Source organism: Bidens hawaiensis, unplaced genomic scaffold (assembly GCF_021521415.1).
Source record: "Bidens hawaiensis isolate Kalapana, Puna unplaced genomic scaffold, B.hawaiensis_p1.1 tig00012610_1, whole genome shotgun sequence".
In the NCBI taxonomy this organism is placed as follows: Eukaryota; Viridiplantae; Streptophyta; class Magnoliopsida; order Asterales; family Asteraceae; genus Bidens; species Bidens hawaiensis.
Window position 1 is genome coordinate 108,951 of NW_027492036.1, and position 7,081 is coordinate 116,031.

The following is a 7,081-nucleotide window of genomic DNA, read 5'->3' on the forward strand; positions in this document are numbered from 1 at the left end:
CGGCTAAGGGTTTCTTTCTTTTTTTCTTTTAATTGTTAACTAGTTTTTGAATTCGTGTAATACACGGGATTTGTCAAATAATAAAAATTAGGTAAATTGGCTTCATATAATCCTAACTATGCCCGATTGACAAATATAAGTCTCAGCTATTGAAATGACAAAAAATAATCCCGACTATGCATGTGGGTGCAAAGTTAACTGAAACTTAGCCATCAGTTAGTTTTTGATGACGTGGCCGTTGACGTGTCTCTTAACTAGCTGACGGGCCCGCTGAGTTGTCTCTATCAAATTAAACAAAAACCCAAAAACTTACATGTTACACTCCTTTATATATTCATTGGTATGCTTATAAGCATAGTCTTGTTCATGGCACTCGCTGTACAATCGAAAGAATCTGCGAATGGGCATGCGTGATTTGTCGTGCTGATAAAGAAAGCCGTAGGCTTCACCTTTCATACAAAGGTTGCAGAGCCAATGACGGCAAACGGTTTGACGGTAGCTTCTACGGCCACAGAAATTGGTGGAAGAAGGTGGTGGATGACCAGGAAGAAGGTAGCTTCAACAGCTGTTGCTTGTTCAATTCCCCCAAGCCATCATTAGGGTTTTCAGATCTGAAATCGGCCAGCGTTGTAGCTACGGTTTCGGGAGAGGAAACTATTATGATTCTGGTGGTTGTCGGAGCTACAAAGAAACTAAGGGTTTAGGTTCTGGGAAGCTATGCAGTTAATGTGGTAAAAATCGGTTAGCGGTCAATGGCCGCTATTTGAGATATAAGTTATCGCAGTGGGATAGGGATGAGAAAGCGGTAATTTTAATATCATGCATCATATATATATATATATATATATATATATATTAATTGTAATATCAAAAGTAAAAAACACAAAAGTATCAATAACTGAAACATGATTTAATCATAAGCAATTAAATCTTCCTCTGAGTACACATCAACTAAGGAATCATTGGCAGACGAAAGAGTGAGAACATGACTTTTCTAGGGTTTGGATAAAAAAACTGGTTATACACAAAAAAAAAGGATCAAATTTGAAGTTTGAGCTATTTTCGTCTTTCTTAATTTAGCCCAAATATACAAACCTTGAAAATCGGTTCTATGATCACTATCTAGGAATAAAAAGTCGGTTAAATAGCGGCCAATAGCGCCGCCAATAGCGGTTCCGCTATTTTGGACCGCTATTGGCACCGCTATTTTGAAAAGGTCTGCTAACCACTATCTCACCGCTATTGACTGCATAGCTGGGAAGATGACATCCAAATACTTTTACGATGGTGATAGGTGGACGGGGCTTATAACGGTGGTCGGAGATGGTGAGGTGGTGGTCGGAGAGATTAGAGAGAGAGAGAGAGTGTGTGTGTGTGACGAGAGAGAGATGATGTGGGTTTATTATTATTATTATTATTATTATTATTATTATTATTAATTTTTTTGTAATTGATGACAACTCATCATCCCAATCAGCTGGTTAATGAAAACTCATCGTCCCCGTCAACTGGTTAAGAGGCACGTCAGCAGCCACGTCACCAAAAACTAATGGCTGGATAAGTTTCTGTTAACTTTGCACCTACATGCGTAGTTGGAATTATTTTTTGTCATTTCAATAGCTGAGATTTATATTTGCCAATCAAGCGTAGTTGGGATTATATGAAGCCAATTTATCTAAAAATTAATAAGGTATGTTATTTGAAAGAAATATAGAAAATTAAAGGTAAAAAGAAAATAAAATATATAGTACAGATAATAAAAAAGTCTAGAATCTCAAATTTACAAACTCAAAAAAATCTCTTTACAAACAATATTTGTCAAAATTGTTTTGATCTATTACCCATGATTAGCTATGATGAATTGTATGAGAGATTAGAGGGGAAATTATAACTCATTTGTCAAAATTGTTTTGACTGATGATCCATGTATAGATAGGATATAAGAGATTAGAGAATTAGAAAATAAATTATAACCCATTTGCCAAAATGGTTTTGCCCCATAACCCATGGATAGATAGGATTAATGAGAAGATAGATTAGGCCAAGAATAAATATGAGACTGCCACACCTCATTATTTCCTTTTATTAGTATAGTTAGATTATATAGATCTTTCGCTTATATGGATTTCTAGTAGAAACAATAAGGCAAACTTTAGATGGGTCAAATGGTTTTAAAACTCTCTAATGTTTAGTCGTTTGCCCTTTTAGTTTCTTAGGCCAAGGCATTCCTCAACACCATTTCTCTCACTCGTCACGTCAGTTTTTTCCCATCATTTAACCTCACTCTTAAACCATCAGTATGCATCATTCTCCTCATTCTTCATCATTCTCCATTTTTGATTTTTTTTTATTTAATTAAAAGAAAGGAAGAGAGTGACCATAGTCACTAGCCTACATCACGCGTGACCAGAAAAAGAGGAGGGTGGTGTTTCAGGTGTGTCATGCGCGTGACCCCTTTTACGTAGGACGCCATGTGGGACTAATCCTTTGCTACCCCACCTCATGCGTGTGGAAAAAGGGAGTATCCCTATACCCCAGCCTTACTAGTATGTTTTCTTTGATAATAAGTTATAAATATGATCATTAAGAACAACCTCTCTCTCTATCCTATTCAGCTCGTGAAGTTAACACTAGCTTTAATGCTTATTTTTTCCCAGTGGTTTAAGGGGGTGTTTGAAATTGCTTATTTTCATCAACTTATAACTTATTAACTTTTTGAAAAGAATAAGATGTTTGGGATTGCTTATATTGTGAGAGGAAAAGTTCCATAAGTTATACTTTTGTAACTTATTAACTTAATAAAAAATTATAAGGAGTTAAAATAAGGAATCCCAAACACCTCCTAATTTCTAACATTTTTTAAATTGGTTTTATTTCTAACATTTCTTACATCTTATTTACAAATATATAAACAAAAGTAGATATTAATTACCCTGAAATTAGTTTACATGATTACAATCTATAATATATATATAAACGAAACCCCTAAAATCTTATGTGTCGCAATGTGGCCGCTCTCCCTTTTATGGAAGCCACCAGATTTCTTGATTTTTAAATAGAGGCCTCTAATTGATTTAACCCGAATTTATGGGTTTGGATCTTACCAAAACCAGATAACTCTTTTAAACAGGTTATAACATATCATTTATTTATGAAACTCTTTCATCATCAAACCCTAAATATATTATTAACTTTCTTACAATAAAGAAAATTAAAATCCAAAAGATAAATATTAAAAAACAAAAAATGTAAAACAACCATTCTCACAAGCCATCAGATTGCTTTATTAGTAAATGAAGGTTTCTCACGCATTTGACCCGAATTCACGGGTAAATGTCTCACCAGACCCAGATAGCTCTTAAATGGGTTATAACATCTCATTATATTAAAAATTAATCTCATAAAATATTTGATATGAAAATCCTATAAAATAGAGATATACTAAAAATTAATCTCCTATTTTATTTAAAAAAAGATATTATTTATAATTAAAAACAATTTTATAATAAAGAAAATAAACGGGTAATGGGTATCACCAAATCCAGATAGCTTTTAAACCGGATTATAATATATCATTTATTTGTGAAACCATTTTATAATCAAACCACAAGTATATTAATTATTTACTTTCTTACAATAAATAAAATTAAAATCCAAATATACATATATAAATATTAAAAACGAATAATGTAAAACAACTCCGTAATACGGGGGATAAAATGCATTGCCTGTAACATACTCTGTAAAAGCCAAAGCCACCAAACCCAACATCGCAAACCGCCCATTCCACAGCTCCGCATCCGACGTCATTAACCCACTGGACTTGGACTCCACCTTCACCCCTTTAAACAACGACGCCAGCGTCAGCACCACACTCGTCCCTAAAAACACCGTCACACCACCGTTAGTTATCTGAGTCAACACACCTTGACCACTGCTTAGCTCCACCGCCATTGCGGACACAAACCCTATCATCGCTAACCTTCCGTTTATCTTCTCGGGTGCTGGCCCACTGAACGCCACCACATCCGAGAACTTAGTGCTCTGTTCCTTGGGTGCTGGTGTTGGTGTTGGAGTGTTTATTGGTGGTGTGGGGCCCTCGGTTGAAGCATCTTGAGGTTGTTGTTGCGGTGGCTGACACATGCATCTAACGGAGAAAGTGGTGGTTCTTTTGAAGGTGGTGAGATGTGTGCGTGGAGTTGAAGTGAAAATTGAGGAAGTAGTTGACATGTTTCTTTATGTGTTAATGTTGTTATTAATATTGTTATTGTGGAATTAGTTGTTGGCGATTTGAGGTGATGGTGGTATTTATAGGAGTGGGTGAATACATGCAAGTGGATAGTTTGAGGGCAACGTTGGTGGCTTTTTGGGGCATGGTCACGTGGCTTTCATATTAGCCGATGAGAGGATGTTGTGGTTGAAGGAACCAATAATTGTCCGATATTTTTTTACCATGATACAAGGTATAAATACAATAATGGCCTAACAAACAAGGAGACTACAAAGGAAAGAGAATAATCACAAATTAAATACGTTGAATACAATTACATGTTTCCAAAAATATCGTTTGACTTAGTGGGAGGACCACGAACGCAAAGACTGGACTTGAATATGGAGAAGAGAGGTCGTGGTAGTCCTTTTGTGAAAATATCAGCATACTGGTAGTCTACGGGTATGTGAAGTACACGGATATCACCAACTCGAACCTTGTCTCGAACAAAATGAATGTCAATTTCAATGTGCTTGTTTCGTTGATGTTGAACCGGGTTTTCGGAGAGTTATACGGAAGATAAGTTATCACAGTACACAATTGTGACTTGGCGAGTTGGAACGAATAATTCAAGGAAGAGGTTTCTCAACCAACTCGTTTCGGCGACCGTATTTGCAACACCACGGTATTCTGCTTCAGCACTAGATCTCGAGATAGTGGCTTGACGTTTCGACGACCATGAGACTAAATTAGTGCCCAAAAAATACAATATCCCGAGGTGGAGCGTCGGGAATCGGGACAACCACCCCAGTCCGCATCAGAGTATGCGATGAGAGACATCGACCGAGAAGGGCGGATATGTAACCCATGAGAAGTGGTACCGCGTAAGTAAAGCAAGACTCTTTTAAGAAAGTGTAGGTGAGGTTCTCATGGGTCATGCATGAAAAGGCAGATTTGTTGTACCGCATAGGATATGTCTAGACGGGTCAATGTAAGGTACTGAAGTGCACCGGCGAGGCTGCGGTATAGGGTCAGATCAGCAATAGGTGGACTGGAATTTGCACTTAGCTTGGCAGAAGTATCAACTGGTGTGGTGGCCGGTTTGCAAGTAGTTATATTTGATCGAGCCAAGATGCCCTCAGCGTATGTCTCTTGGGAAAGAAATAAATCTCCATGTTGATATTTAACAGAGACGCCTAGAAAATAGTGGAGTTTCCCCAAACCAGACATGGCAAACTCTTTGGAGAGAGAGGCGATAACGGTATGCAACAGACTCGTGTGAGATGCGGTTAGAATTATATATCAACATAAAGTAATAAGTAAGCCACTTGGTCGCCCTTTTTGTAGATGAATAATGATGAGTCCGAAACAGCACTTTTAAAACCGTAGTTGAGTAAATATGTGGCAAATCGTTCAAACCACGCACGCGGTGCTTTTTTGAGTCCATACAACGATTTTTTTTAATTTGCAAATGTGAGCCGGGTGTTGCGGATCTTTAAATCCCGATGGTTGAAACATATATACCGTTTCTTTGAGGTCACCGTGTAAAAAGGCGTTCTTGACATCCAGTTGATGGATTGGCCAAGACCGGGACGTAGCTAAACTGAGCACGGTACGAATGGTGGTTGGTTTGACCACCGGACTGAATGTTTCGTTACAGTCAATTCCAACATGTTGAGACTTCCAATTTACCACAAGTCATGCTTTATATTGTTGTAGTTGACCGGTGGCATTAAACTTATGTCGAAACAGCCACATACATCGAATAACATGGGCATCGGGTGGCCTCGGGACTAACTCCCAAGTGTTAGTGTTCATTAACGCGTTATACTCATCGAGCATGGCAGTTTCCCAATTTGGATCGTTTAACACGGTAAGATAAGATGTAGGTAATGGTGAGATTGAGTTTGTGTGAACGTTAAATTGGGTTTTAGGTTTGGAGATACTGGCACGGACGCGGGTTGTCATGGGGTGGGTGGAAGTGTTTGGGATTGGTGGTGTTGGAGAGTTAACATGTGGGTTAGTGGGGTGTTGAATGTTGTGTACATAGGTGGTAGGGGTATGTTTGGAAGATGGAGATTGGTTAGGTGAGGAGTGTATAGGTGGGACTGGTATTGAGTGGATGGACGGTGCAGGTATAGGTTGTGAGGGAGGGTCCGATGGTGGGTTAGTGGGGTTAGTGGACAAATGGTGGGGATAGAGGGGTTTGTTGAAGTTGGGTTGTTGATGGGAATGCTTGGGTTAGATTTTGAGTTGTAATGTGAGATGGGAATAAAAGTGGAGATGGATCGGAGTCTAGAAATGAGTAGTCAGTTGGGTTTAGAGGTGATATGGTTTTGAATGGAAAACATGATTCATCAAAGATGACGTGTCGGGACAAAATGACCTTGCCCGTCGATAATTTTAGGCATTGATATCCGCGAAAATTAGCCGGATAGCCTAAAAAGACACACAAAGATGAATGTGGGCTAAGTTTATGTGGTCGTGTTGCCGAAACGTTAGGATAGCAAGCACAACCAAACACTCGTAGGTGGTCATAGGTGGGGTGTCGTTGATATAAGGCGGCCATGGGTGAGTGTAATTTTAGGAGTTTAGTAGGTAAAAATTGTGGAGGTAAGTAGCAACGTGAAGTGCTTCAACCAAAAAATTTGGGGGTAAAGAAGCATGAGTTAGGAGGGTGAGCATGATTTCATTTAATCGTCGAATCATGCGTTCATATTTCCCATTTTGTTGGGAGGTTTAAGGATATGAAAAACGAAATTGGAGTCCTTTAGAATTTGCAAGATTTTTAAAGTTGTGATTGTCAAATTCACCCCTTAAATCACACTGAAAAGATTTTATGTGAACATTAAATTGTGTGAGAATAAAATT

General features: G+C 38.2%; 1 pseudogene; it reads right to left on the minus strand.

Annotated features, from left to right (window-relative positions):
• Positions 1-250: 250 nt before the first annotated feature.
• On the minus strand, positions 251-4,230 carry LOC143541526 (early light-induced protein, chloroplastic pseudogene; annotated as a pseudogene).
• Between the last annotated feature and the right edge of the window lie 2,851 nt (positions 4,231-7,081).